This window comes from Rosa chinensis, chromosome 4, assembly GCF_002994745.2.
Source record: "Rosa chinensis cultivar Old Blush chromosome 4, RchiOBHm-V2, whole genome shotgun sequence".
NCBI classification, from domain to species: Eukaryota; Viridiplantae; Streptophyta; class Magnoliopsida; order Rosales; family Rosaceae; genus Rosa; species Rosa chinensis.
Genome location: NC_037091.1, coordinates 59,608,858 through 59,631,304, shown reverse-complemented (window position 1 = coordinate 59,631,304; position 22,447 = coordinate 59,608,858). Strand labels below are relative to the sequence as shown.

At 39.8% G+C, this 22,447-nt stretch overlaps 3 long non-coding RNA genes across 4 annotated transcripts; 1 reads left to right on the top strand and 2 right to left on the bottom strand.

The window, feature by feature from the left end:
* Positions 1–193: 193 nt before the first annotated feature.
* On the bottom strand, positions 194–990 carry LOC112198782. The gene is made up of 2 exons (XR_002936026.2): positions 529–990; positions 194–408 (listed from the first exon to the last, which is right to left on the bottom strand). It is a non-coding gene; the product is annotated as an uncharacterized LOC112198782 (long non-coding RNA).
* A 9,745-nt stretch (positions 991–10,735) lies between these two features.
* Positions 10,736–11,865, top strand: LOC112196950. Of its 2 annotated transcripts, XR_002935486.2 has the most exons (3): positions 10,740–11,014; positions 11,103–11,239; positions 11,500–11,865. It is a non-coding gene; the product is annotated as an uncharacterized LOC112196950 (long non-coding RNA). The 2 variants fall into 2 exon arrangements; XR_005810300.1 differs by having other exon boundaries at positions 10,736–11,014; positions 11,103–11,865.
* A 541-nt stretch (positions 11,866–12,406) lies between these two features.
* On the bottom strand, positions 12,407–13,055 carry LOC112200204. Its single transcript, XR_002936208.2, has 2 exons — positions 12,729–13,055; positions 12,407–12,622 (listed from the first exon to the last, which is right to left on the bottom strand). It is a non-coding gene; the product is annotated as an uncharacterized LOC112200204 (long non-coding RNA).
* Positions 13,056–22,447: the final 9,392 nt, after the last annotated feature.

The window sequence follows — 22,447 nt, the reverse complement described above, 5'->3', positions numbered from 1 at the left end:
GTATGTGTGATTAGTTTCCTAACAAGGAAAGCCCAAGCTAACCAACCCTGAAAGTTAGCGACTCTGAGCTTAAAATCTGCATAAAATTTATTGAAGGATTCATATTAGATGCATTAAATGGAGGGCGTGCCTTTGTGGTTTTGCAGTGTATTTTGGTTTGATGCGAGACAAGTAGCAGATTAGCATTTCCTGGTAGTAGCTGAAAAGGTATATTTATTTCAATGGGATTGCTTACATGGATCAAATCGAAGTTCACATGCTCGCACTCATTGATTACAAATTCCAAAGTACAATATTACGAGACAATAAGAAATGAAATTTTTTTTTCCTATATGCTTTTGTCTCTTGTTATATAAGCATTCATCAGCAATCTGGTTAGTTCTTGGCTGCAGCTTTTCCACCTTTACCCTGTAAAATTACCAATTAATCGTTTGTTAGTGAAAAAAAATTAGCAGGAGTCCAGAAGACAGACCCATAGCTGAGACTACATCATAACTAATTAGTTTATGTAGGTTGTATTCGTTGTACCTTCTTCTTGGGTGCAGGAGCCGGCTTGGCTGCAGCCTTCTTTGGTCCTGCTTTAGATGCTGAAGTTTTGGCTGCACCATCGCCGGCCTTGGCGACGGCAGGTTCTTTCTTGGCCTGCCCAAACAGTTGAGTCCCAACTCCTCTCTCGGCCTTCATTGATGCCATACTTTTAGAAACTTGGAAACTCTTTCACAGAGAGATATGAAATGTGTGTGTTGTCTAACTTGATGGCCTTAACTACTTACTTCTACTGAGCCTGTCCTTTTTATAGGCTATAGCCTTCTCTGCTGTGAAAAAGGAATTGGAATAATCGCGCATGCAAGTTACGATAGAAGGATGATAGTGGATCAATGGTGGTGATTTCGGAGAATGGAATAAGAGATATTGGCAGATCGACCTGTATGCACTTGAAGAGTTGAAGGTGCAGGTTATAGCATCAGATGCTCATGCTTGATTACTGCTTTCTGGTATGGACTGAAACTCTTAGAAATCATTCTAAGCATATATTGTCGTATTGTGATGGGTGTAAATAATATTTTAAGGGAACAAAAATAAGTGATCTTGATTCCTTTTAGACATAATTGTATGATTCTTCTACTTTGGGGTCTTTAGATTTTCAATGTATATGGAAGTGGATGTGCTGGTGAATACATTTGATAGTTCTCAAAGATGTAATTCTAGGATCCGACTACTCTAACGTTAGGAGTCGTGAAGTTACATGAAGTTAATAAAATTTCAAGTTATTCACATTCATCCGATGATTATGAATGTGATTGAGATATTGAAATCATCGAGAGTTTTTTAGAGGAGCCGGATCCATTATACAATCCTAATTTTAAAAAGAAAAGACTACATTTATCAATCGGTTGATCCTAATTTGATTTGGCTATATGTTAAATATTAAATATAAAAAAACTCATATATCCCAAACCGTGAATATCTCAAAGAGTTTTTTTTTTTTTTTTACAATGGATGCCTGGTATCTTGCGTCTTATTCGTCTGTTGTTTAATTTTTTTTATGAAATAAACACAAATTCTGCAGTTTCACCTGGCTATTTATTTGTTGGTAAAGATTTTTTATAATAAGATAAAAACATCGCCGACGACTTTGCAACTTCTGACGATGATTTAGTTGTCGGTGAAAGTAATTTAAAATAGAAACAAAATGGCCGACGACTTTTAGTCGATGAAGAAAACAAGTTTTTTAACTTCACGACCGCTCATCCATTCGCCGGTCAAGGTTGTTTAAAGTAAAAATAAACCCATTTCTGGAGAAGGTCTTCCTTCTTTGAGGATCAAAAATAAAGAAACTACATCCATAATTGTGAAGGTCATGTTATTCTTCTTCTGGCTAAGAAAGAAGGAAACCATAGGTCAGGTCTCATGTTTTAATGTGTATATGATGTGATTGTTGTAGGAGAATAGAATTGTGTTTATTATTGATAATAGGAGCCCTTTATATAGGGAGTTTACAGAGTACACAAAAGGTAATAGAATCGGAATACAATTAGTATACCTAAGGTACTTTCCTATTAAAACTCTAAACCCTAGTTTGTAGAGCCACACATTATGTCGATATCCTTCAACACTCCCCCTTGTGCCGCTCAAACTTGGTGATGACGCTTTAATTGTTGCCTCGTTAAAAACCTTGCCAGGTAACAAAAACCCTGTGGGACAAAAATAACCCTGGTCGAAGGACAAAAAGAGCACAACACGTCCTTCACTCTTCGAGATCGAACATGTAGACATCATGTCTCCCCCTGATGTCAATATCTCCCCCTGATTGCTACAATCATGGGAGTTCGGATAACTTTCTCAATCCGATGCTCTTCACATGTTTCTCAAAAGTGGATTTTGGTAACGACTTAGTAAATAAGTCCGCTACATTATCCTCTGATCGGATTTGGTTCATTTCAATATTTAGAAATGCTTGTTGTCATTTCGATGGAAGGGAGGAGGAGCACGGAAGGTGGCATTTTGCCTTGTGGGGTCTGATCCCACACTTCCGTCATCTCTTTTCTCTGTAGAGATAGAACAAGCCCATATCAATCGTACCTCTCAAGTATCGAAAGATTGTCTTTATACCATTCTAATGGAGTTGCGTTGGCGCGGGGCTATATCTAACCAACAAGTTCATAATAATGGAGGTGTCCGGTCTTGTATTGTGCTAAGTACAATGATGCGCCTATTGTACATAAGTAAGCACTTCTGCTATTAACATGTCTTCGTCATCATCCCTGGGACGGAATGGATCCCTTTTAGGGCCAAGACTACGGACGACCATGGTGCATCTTTGACTTTATCAAAAATGTCTCTTGACACGGTATACAAGTTCTGAATTTAGACAAAACCGTGTTCTCCCAAGGTCATTCCTCTCAAACTCGGATTTCAGGTGTTCAGCGGTTTCCCTAAACTCTCAAGGGTTCCAATTATGTTTATCAACATAAACCGCGACCATTGCAAATCCGGAACTTGTCATGGAAACGCGTGGGCACAGTTCATCATATCCCTTCCCAATCAAGTAGTCATTTTAGTGAGCATTTCAACCTTGTTGCAAATGCGCTCCGTGGTCTAGAGCCACTTGACTTGGGTAAATGAAGTCCACAAGAACCTTCATTATATTCCGTATCTAGATCCCCATAAAGATACGTAGTGACCACATTCGTAAGCTGCATGTTTAGTTATTTGGAAGCTACCAAACTGACAAGGTAGTGGAGTGCAATGACATCCATTACGAGAGAATATGTCTTCTCGTAGTCGATTCCAGGGCGTTGTGAGAAACCTTGCGCCATAAGGTGAGGTTACCATCTCTTTTTCTCATCACGCTATCTAACGAAGACCTATTAATGTCAATAGGTTTTATATTAGGAGGTGTTGGCATCTCAGGCACGAAATCCTTCATCTTCGTTAGTGAATCCAATTCAACCTGGATCGCATCTTTCCATTTAGGCCAAGTTTCTCTACGTTGGCATTCTTCAACGGAGTAAGGTTCGATGTCATTGGTCTCAATAATTCCACGTCCTCATGTACACTAGTGTAGTTCGTAGAGATCTATATATTCTTAGGAATTGGTTCTAACATTGAGGCGTCCCCCAAAGATGTCTCTTGGACATAACCACAATCCAAAATATTCTCATGAGACGGATTATGAGTATCAATGATCAATGGATCAAGTTGTGCCAAACTCGCTCTCTTCTTAGGGCGAGAATCCATCGAACCTATGGGTCTCCTACTCTCTCTAGCGGAACCCATGGCCTATGACGCCATTATGCCACTTTTGTAGCGTCACCTTACTACCATCAATGGTAGTGGTGCAGTATCCATCTTCTCTGGGTGGCACCATGTCCTCTTGTGGGGACATCAATCCTTGCAGGCATGTTTGCAGCAGGTATATGTGATCTCGTCACTTTTAGGGGATCAAGATGAGACATAGTGGGGACAGACCACGACAATTCCTGTCGTTCCTGTTGAACATTGACGTTCTAATCTCCCCCTAACGACGGGAAGACTGTCTCATCAAAGTGACAATTCGCAAATCCAACGAAATAGAGATCGCCTGTCAAGGGTTCTACATAGCGGACTTATAGTTGGAGACTCATGTCCAACAAATATATATATGCATTCGTTGCAATGACTCATGTTGATGCGCTGTGGCGACGCAATTGGCACATGAACCGCACACTCAAATATGCATAAATACGAGATATTAAACTCGAACCCAGTCACTAGCTGTAACGCAAATAAAAGTTGAGTGGCGGCTATAGTCGTAGACTAATTAGCATAGCTGCATGCATTATTGCATAACCCAAGCGGAAATATTGGTGCGCATTACCAATGTCCGGGCTACCATTGTAGTCGTTTAATGGTGGCTTTTCCGCGAGACCAATTGGGTGTGTACATGGGAATATGATACTTGATATCAATACCCAATGATATGCAATAGTCATCGAAAACTGTCGATGTAAACTCTCTAGCATTATCAAGTCAAATTGACTGAATGGGATGATCTGGGTAGTGAGCCCGTAGCCATATGTTATGTGCTAGGAGTGTAGTATAAGTGTCACGCCCCTGATTTTACACACATGAAAATCGATATATATATAACCCCATAATTATATATGCGTGAACGTCCAGTCATCAATACGAAATACCTGAAATCTTTTTCCCTTAACTTACACACATATTGATGCCCTGAACCCCCAAAGTTAATATACACTCGCTCCAAAGAGTTATATATTACACAAGCTTATGAATTAAATTGTCAACAACAAAATAAAACGTAAAGGCTACTCAGAGTAACTAAACAACGGAAGTCCTTATAACGGTAAAGTCACAAAATTGGCTTCCTACCGTAAAGCTGCGAAGGCGCTACCTCAGCTTCAGCGCGATTATCCTAACCTGCAGGATTAACCCCTACATCGTTGGAATGGTGCACCGGGTTGCCACACAACAAACCCGGTAAGCTTTTGCAAGCCCGTATGAGTAACTCAAACCACACATGCACAACTCACGCCAAAAACGAGGAAAACCTTTCAACTCGCGAATAAGGAAAACATACCATGCTTCCAAAAACAATACTCTTTTCCCAAAAGAAACAATGAAAGTCACACCGTGACAAAATCATATAAATCGTTAACCTAACAATTCAAATATGATAAATCGATCCAACCTGGACAAAACATGTACCCAGGAGTCTTAAGGTCCAACCTGGACAAAACAGCAAATAGGTCCAACCTGGACAAAACAACAAATAGGTCCAACCTGGACAAAACAGCAACTAGGTCCAACCTGGACAAAGCATCAACACAAATAAATCATACCCATTGTTAACCTAACAAGTAGAATATGATAAATCGATCCAACCTGGATAAAACAACAAATCGGTCCAACCTGGACAAAACAACAAATCGGTCCAACCTGGACAAAACAACAATTCGGTCCAACCTGGACAAAACATGTACCCAGGAGTCTTAAGTAACCTACTTAGATCCCTAAAGTACGATGGCAGACAGACTAGAGCTCTAACTGAATCGTAACCTGTCACCCGGCCAAGGTTCAATCTTACGATATAATATTGCCATGAGGATGCAACCTGCAACCCCGGATCCTTAGGTCAACCTGACCCTCAGATCAAAACGTTAAATCAACCCAAAAGGAGAAATCACAACCTGTGACTCTCAAATCCTCAGACCACCGGTCGTCAGATCAAAACGTTAAATCAATTCAAAAGGAGAAATCACAACCTGTGACTCTCAAATCCTCAAACACTTTTCAAAACAATAGAAATACCATTTCCCACCAATTGTTTTCCAAAAGCCACAACCCAAAACAATAAAAAGCATCGTTCATGCATATTGTTCCACAAATCCACAACTAATACATGAATACGTATGTATATATATACATCCCATAATATATATATGTACACACATAGTCACCTACTCAGGAATGTCACTAATACCATCTATAGTTTGCAGTTAACTAAATAACTTTCAAAACAGTATGGTGAACCCGTTCGTGATATGAACTTCGTGAGATTACTCACCTCGAACTCCTGCTGCGTCTTCAATACAGAACCGAACCAAACTATCACCAACAACTCGTTCAAATACTTCGTCAAGTACCTAATCACATACGGTTCCAACTTAGTAACGATTTATATTTGATTTAAGTTCGAAACCCCTGTTTTGAACTAAAATCCTCCAAAGTGGTGCCAATCGAGGCGAAACCACATCCGAGACCTCCCAAATTCTCTGGAATACGCCCACGATCGATGTGACCAAACCACAAATCGATCGGACGCTCGAATCCTCACGGATCGAATAAATTCACCGATATGAAACGGAAAAAATCATAACAAATCCATTCGAACTCCAAAATTTGCATATTATATATCGAAACGCTCGTATCGACGAGTAGAAGACATATAATACCAGAAACAGTCCCATACATGGCCGGAACACCGCCGGAACGCCGCCACAGGCGGTGGCGTACCGCCTCAGGCTAAAACTCAATATTTCACAAAACTCCCAACATCAAAAAGCTTCATCTAAGCATGCTTGTGAACTTTCATAACTGGATCGAAGTCAGAAAACAAGCCTAAGGGATCGAAAACTACCTCACAAGCCGTGAACAGTAATCCAATCCGAGTTGATCAAATTTTCACGTAAACCGGTCGAAACAAACACCAAGGATCGATCAAGGAGCTTGTTCTGAACTCAACCCAAGAAGCCTGAAGTCATGAGGTCGCCGGAGTTGTGTTTTCCGGCCGGGTCCGAAAACACAAGGCTGCACCACCTTGCAGCGCCGCCGTGGAGATGAATCGGCGCTAGAGAGCACCACAGAGACAACCAGACGGAGGAGGCGACCCTGCTGGCCAAGTTTCACGGCCGGAGACAGCCGCAGTTGGCCGGAAAAGTCGGGTCGGAATGCCGGGTTCGGGTCGGGTCAGTCGAAATTCTTTGATACTGAAGGTATCGACCGAGAGAGAAAAGGGAGAGAAAAAAAGGTTTCCGGAAGAGGAAAGTGGAAAAATGAAATATTTTTCTGATTTTTCCTATATATATACTAAAATGAAAACTTCTTTCCATAGCCATAACTTCCTCATACGAACTCCGATTTACGCGTTCCACATATCCACGAACTCGTATCGACGCGCTCTACAACTTTCGTGAAGGAAGTTTTCGGAGAATCTCAACGTATCAAAAGTCAACCTTGAAACCCCCCTAATTCCACACTTTACGAATAAAAATTCGTCCGAAACACTTCCTCTCCGTCCACGAGCCATGAAACCGTCCGATACCCATAATTTAAATTCCGGAAAATCCTCGGAAAATAAATACGAATTTCTGGGGCATCACAATAAGCAGCATTACGAGTGGATAATGGCACAACACGTGACCAGCGTGTTTGCGTATCAACCAACACCATAAAACATCTATATGGTCCGCAAGTTGGTTGATCAAATCCATAGAATTCCCTTAGATTCTTTGTGAGAATGGAATTATTTCCTCAATCTCCTTTGCATAGGATGGTCTCAATCCTAAATAACAGGCTTTACAGAACGAAACATGGGCTTTATAATCAACCAATAAAGGTTTTGGTGAAGCCATAGTGTCACAATAGACTTGAGAAGTAGATAGAGGAGTTTATGGCGTCAATGCCATGTATTTGCCGCAGGGGGTAGGCGGCACTGGCCATGTATGGCCTGTCTTTACACAATCATGGCGCCATGAGGCGCATGTACAGCTCCTCGAACCAATTCTTGGTTCTTACTTTTCTTCGTTCTGAAAATGGATGTCCGTGTAAAGTCTTTAATACACGGATCATCATGTCCGTGTAAAGTCTTTAATACACGGATCATCATCTCAATGACTTTCCTAGACATCACATTTTATTGGGTATGCTACATAAGAAAGAGTTAATACAATTGTCATTTATTGACTAAGGCAAATTGCCATTACAAAAGTTCTTGGAAAAATAAAAAGGACTAATCTAATCAAAGTCTGTTGCATCCATGTGCACTTCATCTTCAGCTTTGAAGTCCTCTATGGTGAGATTGACATCTCCACCATCTTCTTCTTCTTCTGCAAGGTACACTTCTTGCTCTCTCAGGTCCCTATATGCCCTGTAGCTTGCAGCTAGTTCCTCACTTGCCTTGCATTGCTTGAACCAATGCTCAATTGATCCACATCGATGACACTCATCATTGTGGTTGCCTCCCTTTAATTGAGGTGCACGTCGTGCACGTTGCGGGCGTTCCCTAGGAGGGTTGGTGCCACCACCACGACCCATTGAGCCATCATTACGGCTAGGGATACCACGACCCCCTCTCCCACGTGTGGCATTACCACCACGTGTATCCGCACCAAACTTGCGGTTTCCTTCCTGGTTAGGGCGGTTATATGGGCCCATACGTCCCTCTTGTCCCCCATTCTTAGGGTACCGCTCGTTGCGCCCTCCTTTGGGTGCATTATAATTCGCCTCATGAACGCTCTTAGTTCCAATGGGCCTTGAATTATAATTCCTCACGAGTATGTTATCATGTTTCTCAGCTACAAATATAATATTGATAAGCTTATGGAACCTCGTGATCCGTCCAGCATTGACTTCAGTACGGTATTGCTTTGATACCACAATGGCTGAAACATGAAAGGTGGAGAGAGTTTTCTCAATTAGCTCTTGCTCTGTGACAGGTTGTCCACAAAACCTCAACATGGACTGTATGCGAAGAGCTTCTGAATTATATTCAGCAACAGACTTGATGTCAGCAAAGCGCAAATTATTCCATTGAACCTTCAAGTCAGGGAGGAGGGAATCTTGGACATTGCCAAAGCGCTCTTCTAGTGCTACCCATAGCTCTCTTGCATCCTTGATCGACATATACTCCAATCTGAGTGCCTTGTCCATATGGCGTCGCATCAAGATAACTGCTTGAGCATGCTTTGTAGATGTTCTGTTGAACAAAAGATCCGGGTTAGGTGCCTGGATTATGGGTAATATTCCCTTGGAAGTGAGATGATTCTCAACATCGGTTACCCAACTGTGGTAATCCGAGCTTGTTGAGTCAAGCGTGGGAAAGTCGAGTCTAGGTTCATTCGACATCTTGAAAATAAGAAGAGAAAATATATTAGTTTCGGAGCTAAACTTCCACGAAAACTAAAATAATAAGATTTCCGAGCTATGCTACCAAGAAATCAATTTCCAAGAATCTCTTTTGGATTAGACCAACAGTGATGTTTTAATATGGTCACAATTTGATGCTTACGGACGCTCTTAGTCCAAGCATTGTGAACGCTCTTAGTTCACACGAACACTCTTAGTTCGTTTAATTATGAACACTCTTAGTTCATACGAACACTCTTAGTTCGTTAAGCGTGAATCCCCACAATTCCGCTTCGTTAAGTACTCAAAATCATTTGGCAACATATATTCCAATATTATACAGAAAATAAAAGGAATTTAAATACAAGAAAGCAGGAACTTTAATCGTAAAAACTTACTTGATAATTTGAAGTTTTGCTTCACAATTCTTTATACACGCGCGTGTAGCTAAATTAGAATTGCTGTAATTTAGTTGGAAATTGGCAGTTGGTGGCTGCCCTTCTCCCTTCCCCCTTTTTTTTCTTCTTCTTCCCTTTTTTTTTTCTTTCCGGGCCCAGCCCTTCTCTTCCTTTTTTTTTTTCTTCTCCTTTTTTTTTCAGGGCCGGGTCCCTCTCCTTTTTTTTTTCTTCTTTTTTTTCGGTCTTCTTCTTCAGTCTTCTTCTTCTTCTTTCCTCTGTTCTTCTTCTTCTTCTTTCCTCTGTTCTGCAGGTGGCGGTGGGCAGAAAAGCTGCATGTGGTGAGGGCGCTGCGGCGGCGGTGGCGTCCGGGCTGGGCTGGTACGCAGGCGGACTGGTACGGTACGCAGGCGGGTTGCAGGGACGCAGGGAGCGGCAGGAGGGCTGCAGGGAGGCTGCCGCTGCTGCTGCTTGGTGGCCTGGGCTGCTGTTGCAGTTCGGTGGCCGGTGAGGCTGAGGTTCGGCCTCTCCCTTTTTTTTTTTTTTTTTTTTGGGTTGGCGGCAGAGAGAAAAGTTTTTTTTCTTTTTGTGAAGTTAGGGTTAGAACTCGTGCTGATAACGTGTTGTAGGAGAATAGAATTGTGTTTATTATTGATAATATGAGCCCTTTATATAGGGAGTTTACAGAGTACACAAAAGGTAACAGAATCGGAATACAATTAGTATACCTAAGGTACTTTCCTATTACAACTCTAAACCCTAGTTTGTAGAGACACACATTATGTCGATATCCTTCAACAGTGATCATATAAACTGTAGCATTTAGATACCTTTTTTTAAAAAAAGAAAAAAAAATTGGAAGTTTTGATTTGATAAAGTAATCTGAGGTTTACATCCAAAATTAATTGACAATGGATGAAGTGACCCAAACACTATAAATCCATCTATATATTTTCAACACGCCTCCGCACGTGTGGCGAATTTTTAAGCCATATATGTGGACAACTTTGAGTGACGTGAAGCCTGTGTGGCCGTGAGGCATGCACATGTGGGATAACCTCATTCTGATATATATTATGATAAAGTAATATGAGGTTCACATTCAAAACTAATTAATTAAATGGGACCTTGCTGATGGATTTATAAGGGTTTGGACCACTCGATCCATTGCCAATTAGTTTTGGACGTGAACTTCAGATTACTCTATCAGGATCAGTGGCGGACGCACGTAGGGACGAGTGGGGGCAGCTGCCCCCAGTGAACTTTTATTTTTGTTGAACTGGTCTCCGTTTTGCCCCCACAATCAATATCCAAGATTCCAAATACTTGTTCTCCTCCTTCCTCCGATCTAATTCCCTCTGCATGCTGGCTTTTCTGGCATCCCTTGTTTAAGTGACCCCCTGATTTGGATTTTGTATCCACTGATCTACACCTCCATCTACTTCTCATACCTTGATTCCGGATCGATCAGGCTCTGAAGTACAAAGGTTGGCCTGAAAACGAGTAGGACAGGTTTGGTTTTGTAAGCTTATTTACCATTTGAGATTTTCAATTTTTGATTTGATGTCATTGTAGGTTGCTGGGGTGGGAAAGAGAAGAAGAGGGATTCAAGATTGTGGTGGACTTCGGGGGGAGGATTTGGGTTTGTTTCCGGAGAGGTGGATTCGAAAATTTTGATCTAGTTTGGGGGATAGTTTTCAGCAGGAAAAGAGGTGTGTTTGGTTTGGGTTTGTATGGGTTGTTTGAAATTGTGGTTTTGATTATGAAATCTATATGTATTTGTTGTTTGCTTTACAATCTCACTGTTTGTTTCTGCAAAATCAATTCATATTAGAGATCGATGTTTGGGCTTTGGAGCTTGGAGACTGCCAATATAATTAAAGTAGTGTCTAGCTTTTGCTAGAGATCAAGATGTACATTGCTTTTGGGGTGCTAACATCTGCTTGATTTTCTGGAGCTTTTTTACTTGCAGATTAGCTGCTGCTTTGACAACTATGATGTTCCTCAGGGACAGTTGTGTGAATTTCAAGTCCATCTGTATAGCAGCAGAGTATTCATGGGGGCTGTTTTTTTATATCTATTTGATGATGCTAGTGATACATCAGATGATAGATAGATGGTCTATCATGATAAGGTAGTACATGCCCCTGGTTCGTCATGTCAAAAGCATGGGAATGGTCCTCTGGTTGGGGTGAAAAGATTTATTTCTCTTGTTGGCGGGTGATATCTACAATATAGCAGTATATGTTTAGGTGCTTTATTCACAATTCATGTAGTAAATGAAAATCTATCAATCTATTTGATATAAAATATAGCGATTGAAGTTTTGTTTCATTAATACGAAGTTTTATTTTATAGTCGTTTATTTTTTTACTGCCCCCAGTGACAAATATTTCTGCGTCAGTCACTGATCAGGATTAAAGAACAAGAACGCACTAGAACAATTTTTCCCGAGGAGCTCGAGAATCAGAACCTTGGATATATAAAGTATATCCTCTGTATGCTTTACAGGACACCTTATAAATACATACAGCTCTTGGCAGATTCTGCTATATATCTCCCTTTTATGAGATTCTGCTTAAAGGTGATTTCACAGTAAATCATATATTAATGGGTTTTACGTTCCATTCACGATCATGACTCTGTTCAAAGTGCTTCTGCGCTCCAAAATTAAGTTTGTCTTTCAAGGAAGTGAAGATTCTTATTTCTTTGTGAGGGTTTTCTGAAGTTATGGAATTTGTAGCATTTTAGTTCAACCATTTGTATAATGATAAGGACAACTTGTCTTGTACCTTGAATGATCAAATCTGAGAAGAATTGAGTCAACTAATTTAGTAGGATCGATTCTCTGCATCTAGTTTAAGCAAATATCAAACAAAGACTATTCAAAACATAGATATTTTATTAAAAAGGCCAAGATAAAAAGAGAAACATGGACATAGATCACAACCAAGCTAGTAGTGTAGTACTGGTTATGATTTTATTAAACATTATGGAGGATGGCGATGGTTTAGCATCTTCATGCGCTCCACACCTCGCACCCTTCATCCTCGTTCTGCTTAATTCTTGGCTGCAGCTGGTTTGCTTCCAGTAGTCTAACAAAACATTCACAAAACGAAAAATATGTAAAGCACTTATTGCAAATTAAATTCCATATATATATAAGAACAAGTTTGTTAATGCATGAATATGTAGGGTTACCTTCTTCCTAGGCTCCTTAGGCTTCGTCTCGGTCTTCTTAGGGGCGGCTTTGGAGGCTGGAGCTTTGGGCGTGGCACCTATCGCTTTTGGAGCTGCAGGCTCTTTCTTCGGTTGTGCTATAGGGGCTTGAGTGCCAACAGGTTTCTCAGCCTTGAGTGATGCCATTTCTTTTTAAGTTAAATGTGGTGATTACTTCCTTCCTGTCTCTGGCCTCAAGTGTTAGCTCTACTACAACTATTTTATAGATGAGAAGTTGAGGTTCATAAAATTGACCTGGAATCAGAATCCCTGTTTACAGTAGGTATATTGTAACTGAATAGAGAGGGGTGTGATGGGCACATGAGGGTATGGAATAATACAATGTTAATGGAGTGGTGGCCTCTTGAGAGATGCTGGCGAATCTGATGCTCAAGCAAGATATATCTAAAATGACATCATTCGATGCCTATTCTAGTGTCTGCAATTGCTGATGATATTTCATCTTAAAGCATAGAAACTATTTAATCTAGATCATCAGTTTCGGCTTTGGACTAAGATTTTGTTCAGTTTCCTCTAAAACCTCACATTATGAGATTTTTGCATCCTAATCCATCACTTGAAAAATTGGTAATAATTGCGAATCTTTTGTACCAAGGCTAGGAGTGTGGGCATTTGTATAAAAACAATTGACTAGCATGATATATATATGATTGAATTGGAGAAAATCATGATCAAATTCTATAGCTCTTAGGTTGCAATCATGTCACTTTCTGATCCTTACATAAGTCAAAATAGAGAGATTGATAGAAATCATTCTAAGCATATTGGCATACATCGTAATGGGAGCCAGTACAAGCTTTAGTCATGGAATTAAGACGCTACAAGCTTTTCATATGTAATTCTGAACAGTTTTACATTTTAGTGACCCTTTCTGAATGATTAAAGCAGCCTCCGTCGAAGGTTGATCAATATCATCTCCAAAAACATCGCTGGACTACTCAAAAATTCAACATCCATCTGTCGGGTGGAAATGGTATCGCAAACTGCAGACATTTCAAACAATACAGATGAGAAACTTAAAAAGGATCATTCTTATGCACAGATTTGAACTTCTTACTCCACATTCACATATACTAATTACTAGCTTTACTATATATATATATATAAGAAACGAGGCTTGAGTCCTGATGTGATAAAGTTCAGCATTGACAAATTGGACTTCACTAGAGTTATGATCCGCAAATTATTTTGTGAACTGTTCCAGTCAATATCAATGTTATAAGATGTTAAGAATGATGAATATGTACCAGGAATTAATCTCTTTGTTGAAATTTTTACACCATGTCTTATTTATCTTGTTTATATATAGATAGAATTTCCAGAGATGGTGCCATCCAATTCAAGGAGTCCCTCCTGAAACAATCTGTCACTGCCATTGGAAAAGACCGAAAAGTTTTCCGCTCCATTATCTTTACGTCCAAATGCTTGAGACTAGGCAATGGTGCACAACAGGTCTGCCTCGTATCTTCTGAAAAGAGCATATCCTACAGCATTTCCCACAAGCAAAAAAGAAGTAGAAAATTTATAAGAACTATAGAACAACACATACATGAACCCAAAGCTGATTAAAACTTAGCATTTTGCATACGTCTGAACCAAAAGCATACATGGTTAATTTTCCAATGAACCGAAAAGAATGCAGATTTGGAGTATCAACTTCGACATTCATTTTGCAGACACATCCACCCACTACAAAAATGTTTCAGGTTGTGGCTAAACACATTGAGATCTCCTCCCCTTTCGATGCCACATTTATATAAGATCAAACTCTCAAGGAGTGGAAATTTTGAAGTCAAGTTTTCAAACTATGCACCTACAAACCATGCCTGAAAAAACTCTGATTTCTAAGTGGTCCACAAGAAGAGAATTGGATGTTGCATAACAGATTAACAACCACTGAGGCACTGATAGTTGGAAGCATGACCATTTTGACCAAATCTAAAAGATTATAGATTCATAGCTTCAAGTTGGAGTGCAACACCCGAGTTGAAAACTTCTAAGGATTTGAAGCTTGAACTTGAAACTTGAATTCTTTCATCGAAGCCTCTACATTTAACTACTGACAAATTCTCGAGGGAAGGACAGCCTGCGCGCCATAAGGTGGAGGAATCCCAAGTCGCCAAAACTTATACAAATTAGAGACAAATATTTCAAAGACGGAAGAGTTACAATATCATCATCCCTTATTTCAATAAAATACAAACTTAAAACAGTTAAATATTCAGCATTCAAAACCTTATGTGATAAGAAGTAGCCCGATTCAGCAATATGCAACTCTTTAACATTTCTGTCAAGAGCAAAACTCAAACACTTATCCACGAGCTCTCCACAGTCTTTACAGTAATAACAGTACGCCATGCAAAGCCGGAATTTATGTAACAACTTATCTTCTTCGCGACGCCTCAAACACAGTGTTACAAACTCTAGGAACTTTCTGTGTCGACGAGGGCTGGCATTGTGACCATTGTGTACATTCTCTTCCTCGTCAAAATCTAATACCGGGACTAATGGCCAGACACGTTCCCATTGCTTTGAAAGAATGCTGGCCCGGACTGCAAACTTAGTGGAAAGCGATTGGAGGATTTGGCAGATTGCAATCTCCGATAACTCGCTGGCATCGGCCATCTTCTTTAATTTAGCACAAATCTTCTGAGAAAAAAGCTGAGAGACATGAAATGAGAACCAAAGAGGTCTCTAGCTGCCTTATTCCTTTAAACGAATAAACCAATGTCCGAACGACAAAACAAGGACCAAACGTCTAAACCGAAGTCTGTATTCTGTAACATAGCAAGAGACGTTAAACAAATATTCAGGGCCGGTCCTCACATTTTAGAGGTCTGAGGCGAATGGTGATGCAGAACAGATGGCAGCCTAATTTGAAAAGCAGTTTGATCGTGCAAAAGGAGGAAAACGAAAGTTACTAGTAGCCACGCCATAACTTGGTGTCCAATTGGAGCGCGCCATAGCTTTTCGGAAAGGGAATCGCGCCAGTAACAAAACTCGTCGCTATGTGTTAGGGGCTGCACTTGTAATGCCGCAAACAACCTTGTCCAAGGTCATTAGTCAAGCCTTTGGTTGGTTTGCTTGCGTGCTAGGGATGTTTTGGTAATTTACAAATTATGTAATTTATTTTATTTTAGCAATTAGTCTCCTCGGCCTTTTTCATGTTTCCTCCTGCCAGGTTCATGTAAGGCCGATATGCTTTATGGGGAGGAGTTCATAGTCGACATAGTTTGGACTAGTGAACTAGTATAGGTAAGCACATGTACTTTTGCCTCCCTTGCTGTCTTACCATAAAAAAAAGAGGAATTATTCAATCATCTGTGTCTCGTGAGATTGCCCTTTGATCTTTCCTTTCGATTATTCATTGTTCTTCGTGGTTGCCCAACGTTTATATAATTGTGTTCTTGCTTGTTGCTAGCACTATTTTAATATCGTGTGGCTTTCATTGTTCCTTGCAAGGTACTCACTTGGCTGACTTGCTTGCTAGCAAGTGCCGCACGGTCCTCTTTGCACATTGCAAAGTTCGGCCCGTGACAGTATGCCACAACGTGTGGGCTTTTTCGGGCTTTCGGGGTCGTTTAGGGCCTCAAAACTGCAATTTACTGTTTTTTTGAATTTTCGGTTTCCTAGTTTTTGTTTTTTTGTTTGTTTTTTTTTTACCCGTGGGCTTTAGGGTTTCATTGTTAGTCGCCCTAGGGTTTCTTTGCTCATATATAATCAACCTTAAACGGGTGCAGAACTATATTTTATCATATATTCAATCAAATTGAGATTTATCTTTTTTTATCTTTGGTGGACTCTAGAACCTTTTGGTTTTAGGTTTATTGCTTGTAAACCTAGGTGATCTTTTCGACTGCATCAAATGGTAAAAATGTGGCCTCATGAATGGGTGTTTGATCAATAATCAAATTTTTTTTGTTCAATAATCAAATTTGTTTTTGATATAGTAGTTTCTTACATAGTTGTATATTGTTTTCTTAAATTATAAGGGGCAAAATAAATTAATCTCATATACATTAGTAAATAGTAACCATAAAAAAGAAAAGGAACTAAAGGTGATTATACCAAAAGAAACTAGAAAAATAAAAGAAGGGTCTTTCTAAATGTACCCAGCAAATATCTATATACACCCAGCAAATTAATTTTGCATGAAAAGGCAATTGTATCCTCATACGAAATTATATTAAAAGTCATGGTAAATTAAGATATTAACAAAAGAAACCAAAAAATTTGAAACTCTTTTTTCAATTTGAACCCAACAGTTCACTATGTCAGTTGTTACGTTGTTTCTTCCAGAAAAACCTTAAATTCAAATTTTACTTTTCATTATAATTGCTTCATCTCTTAGGTTTAATACACATGATATTGACAAAGTTATGAGTGCAATCATGATTTCGGAGGCTTCTAATAAGGTATGTTAATTTTGGTTTATCATTCAACCAAAAAAAAAAAAACTTTGCTATTGCCTTCAATTGCACTTTGATCGGTCCTGAAGGAGGTAGCGATTGATGCTGAGTGATGAAAGTCCCGGACAAAAACATGCATATATATGGAAATAGGAGCCAACTTATAATGAGTAAGGATGGAAAAATGTTCCTAGTCCTTAACAAGCAGTGAAGCAAATAACCAGATCCGCGAAAAAGAACGGACATACTTAATCAAGAAGAGTTGATATTTTTTGAAGTCCTTAATACTGACATTTTCCTTAGAAGGATCTATTGGTGGACATATCTATTGGGGAATCCGACGGCATGCTCACAGATTCAACATCTTTATAGATGAAATCCCCATTCTAAGAGTACTTTCCTACAGAAAATAAAAGAGAGAGCGATGGGATAGAGATGACGACTGAGTCTAAGATGGAGAAATTCTTCAATTTGAGACTGGGTATGCATCCGTGTTACCAGATCAGTGTTAAGAAAGTCAATATTAGAATACCAAACCATCTCAGAAGAACGAAGGATTTGCTGGGTGTGTTGTCGGGATGAACAGCTTTTGCTCGGTGCAATGAGTTCTGCTGGGTTTAATTTAAAATAAGGGTATTATTGGAAAACTTGCTAGGTGTAGTTAAAGATTTTATGATTTTGTTGAGTATAAAAATTCTGTTGGGTGTACTTAGATATTTGCTGGGTACATTTAGAAAGACCCTAAAAGAAAAAGCAAAGTAAACCAGGAAAAAAAAAAAGATAGGAAAAGGGAATTGAACAAACTGTGAATTAAACTTGGGTGGGGTGTTTCAAAAAATAGGCCACAAGGTTCCCTTACCGCTAAACTACAACATTTTCTTTAATGGCGTGCACAAAAAAAAATATATAACAACTCGTTGAAGTTTATATTTATATAATAAAAAAAACTTACGGAGGCCCGCTGGAGACCGGTTGCAGCCCTCAGGGCCAGCCTTGCAAATATTCATAGTTAAGACCGTGTACAACAGAGGTCATGTAATTGGTGCTTTCTTTGCTAATCTTGAAATTCCTAGCTCAGTTGCAGCGAAGGTAATGGCGGTCATCAAGGCCATTGAACTAGCTTGGGTTAGAGACTGGAAGCATATTTGGTTGGAAGTGGATTCTTCTCTCATCCTTGACTTTCTTCGCAACCCTAATTTAGTTCCATGGACGTTTCGCATTGAATGGCGCAATTGCTTGTATCGCATTTCTCAAATGAATTTTCGATCATCTCATATATTTCGGAAAGGTAATCAAGTTGCTGATGCAATAGCAAATTTTGGTGCTACTTCTACAAGTTTGGTTTGGTGGGACTCTACTTCACCCTTCATCCTTGCATACTGTAACATGGATCACTTGGGTCTTCCGAATTTTCATTTTCGTTAGTTCCATGTTTGCTTTAACTAATATATTTGGGAGGGTTTTGGTTTGATCCTCCTCCTTTGTACTCTCGTTTTCCTTTTCTTAATATAAGAGGATAGGAAGGATCTCCTCCTTACCTATCCAAGCCTTTACCCAAAAAAAAAAAAAAAAAATCATGGTTAAGACCGTGTATAATAATCTAGGTATGGCAAATGCCAAATGCCTCCGCCATGTATGTATACCACAACCATAAAAGATTCAAGATTACTTGGAAGTGCGTCTTGGCAATTCATTAAGTAATTGAGGCTTTAAAATCCATTAATTTTAGTAAGAAAATAAGAGAGTACAATTTTGACCAAAAGCATCAGTTTTGTACAGAAATTATGATCTTGGAGAAATTTTATTTTATTTTTCATTTATTTATTTTAGAATGTTATAGGGTCTAGTTTGCAACTTTGCATGGGGTTGGGCACAAACTGTGAAACCTTTTATTTTATTTTTAAAACATTTTTGCTCATCAAAAAAAAAAAACATTTTGAATTTAATAATATAAATAATAATTAAGTAATAGGTTAGAAAATCTGAGCCTTAGGATGATACTTGAAACGACCTAGTTCCGAAATTGGACCAAAATATTATGGTGCGCCTATTGCCATTCTACCATTTTCTTTGTTCATCTTACTTGCTCATTACACCCTACATTTTAATTACAATTATTACATTTACTTGTCTAAACCATTTCTTTTTCCAGAAATATCATTATATGACATATCCAATTAAAAAGAAGATTTTTTTTTTTAACGAAAATCTCTCATTTAATATATAGCAATAAAAAAACTAAAATACATTAAAGTTTCCTAATAAAATCATAATCTGATTTACTTTAATTTTTTTACTTTTAGTTTCAATGTTCATCAATTTTAATTATGTTAAAAGATTAGTAAGTTAAAGACAAATTCACAAAAGACAAAGTGCTCTCTCGCTCTCTAACCTAGAGGTGCTTGGTTAGTCCCCGACGAAAGTGATGCCCTGTTCGGTGGACCGCCTTGGTGGCGGCGGCGTTGGATGGGCTAGAGTGGCCTTGTGTCCAGTGACAAGCGGTTCTAGAATAGGCCCAATTGGATTACAGGCTGCATGGTGGCAGATCTGGTGTCCAGATCGCTTGGAGATCTTGTTGGGGAAGGGCGGCGTCAAATAGGAGGTAGGAGAGGGCCGTTGGTGTCGATCTCCCCAAGATCGGAACGTGGACAGCGAGAGGTATGGCTGCCAGGTGGTTTAGGGGTGGCGGTGAGGTTGGGCTATGATATACTCGGATCCGATTGAAGGGTTCTGATCTGGTTTGGGATGTTTGGAGTCACGCGAAGGAGGGGGATGGTTGAGATTAGGCCTTATCATTTAGCCCTTTGACCCTAAGCCGGCCTAAACTTGCCCAGCCCGTAGGGCCGAAGCCTGACCCGGCCCTTACATTAGGGCCGACTGACCCTACTCTTTCTCAAATAGGGTAGGGTAAGGGTCATGCAAATGAAGCCTGGCCCTATCCTACGGCCCGGACCTAAAAGCCCTACCCTAAAATTTATATATTATTTTTATTATTTTCTATTACATAGGCATTGTTTTCTTTAACTATTATTTTCCTTAATTGTTACACAACAATTAATATTGATAGATTTAGAGAGATAGTTAATTAAATGTTATAAGTTAATTTCTGTGTGTGTGTATTAAATATGATCAACAAAAAAAAAAAGAGTCTTGTATTACCTATATAATCATTTAGCCACATTTTGAGGAAAAAATACAATGTATTTTTTTTTTGTCATACAAAATAAGGCCCTTTTCGGCCCTATTTGGAAGGCCGACCCTTTCTGCCCTAGCGAATCGGGCTTTTCGGGAGGGTAAAAGTTAACATATTTAAACACAAGCCCGACCCTATCCGGCCCTAAATTTTGTTGACTTTGACTAGGCTCGGCCCTGTCCTACCCTAAGCCCTAAAATTTAGGGTAGGGTCGGCCCTAGCCCTGCCCATGATGACCCCTAGTTGAGATGTGCAGCGCTTCTTGCCAGCGCGATAGGGATGATGATGGGGTGGAGGATCGACCAGTAATTATTCAGTGCTAAGTAGGAGGCGGCAGACTTGTTGCCGACATAGGGATGGTTAGGATCTTGCGTGCGAGATGGAGGCGCAATGACGTCTGCAGATTGCAATTCTGGCTTAGGCTTGATGACTTTTGGGCTTGACCTTTGGCTCTGGGCCCAAACTTATTTACTTTTATGTTTTATTATTTTTTACATTTAATTAGACGTGGTTTTATACTGGTAATAAGTTCCTACTATCTTTTGGTAGGGCGAAGTGGGCTCTATCCAGGATTGCACAATCAATGTGCCTTGTCTGGCCTAGCGAGGCGTTGAGCCGTTTACTTGATCAAGTGGTAGGATGAAATGGAGTGTTGCCAGATTTGATTCCGGGGGACAACATAGTGGGAAAGCTGTGCTATTTGTAATGATGCTTCTTTGTGATAGAGTTATCTTTTCGTTATGCCACCGCTTTGTTAAGGTAAATAGAGTAGCCAATTGTGCACTCTTTGCTAGTTGGTGGATGTTAAAATACATAGATTTTGTAGAGACTTTTGGTATTATTTCAAGATGTTCTCTTGATGCTTACTATAATACGGGGTTCAGGTTCTACGTCCCCCTTGTATTTTGCAGTTTCATTAATAAAGACTTGAGGGCAGTCATACTAACCCCCTTTCCAAAAAAAAAAACAGAGATTGATTTTTTTTTTTACAAAGGGCATTGCAAAGATTTTTTTCGACAAAATGGCCAGCAATAGTGAATCTCTGACTATAGGGGTGGGGATTTGCTTCTTCCCTTTCTCTGTGATCGACATGACTACTGGGCAGCAGAGAATCTCGACATTGGTTGGGCTGCATGATGGCTTGGAGGTCGATTTTGCTCTTGAAATCGATGAAGACTGTCGAGCCTGGGTTGTTGCTGTGGTCCGATTTTTGCGGGGATCAATATTGGGGCGACGGTCTATGGTTTTATCAATGGATCTAAGTTCTGGAAAGATCGCCAATGATCTGGTTTGTTCGGTGGTTGATAGCGACATTGGCAACGAGGGCGGTGTTGGTCGTGGCGGCCTGCAATGAGAACAAATCTAGGAGCGCTTTGGTTTGGGTGATGCAGCGGCGCCTTGCACGATGGTGATGGCGCCTATAGTGGTGGGACGACTATACTACTCAGCGATGACAGGGAAAGACAGGGTTGGTGGTCCGATTTGCTGGGGTGGTGCCCTTGGGGTGCCCTTAGCAAAGATGGCCTTCTGAGCTTGTTTCTGGAGTGTGGGCCTTAAGCAAGGCTATGGGTGGGTGATCTGGGTCCTAATTATTTGGGCCTGGGCTGCCTTAGAAATGGGAGTTAAGGTGATTTCTCACTTTCAACTCTCAATAGTAATGTTTAATTTTTTCTATAGTCGCAAAATCTAGTGCTTAGTTGTATTTTTATTTAATCAACTTCTAAAAATACTTTGATTTTGTTAGAACAAGGGCGCGTAGACTTCCTAAAAGGTAGATGTACTCTGAACTGTGAAGTTTCTATTTATTTAGAATAGGTTCTTTGTAAGTCCTAAAGGACAACTCTTTACTGTCGACCCCATAGGGTGTGTCGTTTGGTATTGCTTGCTGAATTATAAAATTGATTGTGTTCAAGGAAAACTTAATTTGTGTTTAGCCCAAACTCTAGGTTACTTGACCTACTGGTAATAGGATTTAATTAGAAGGATCTAGAACCCTAATCAATGTAGAATTACTTTCCTTGTATGATTGAGATTCTATGCATTGTAATCCTCTATATAAAGAGGCCCCTATTATCAAT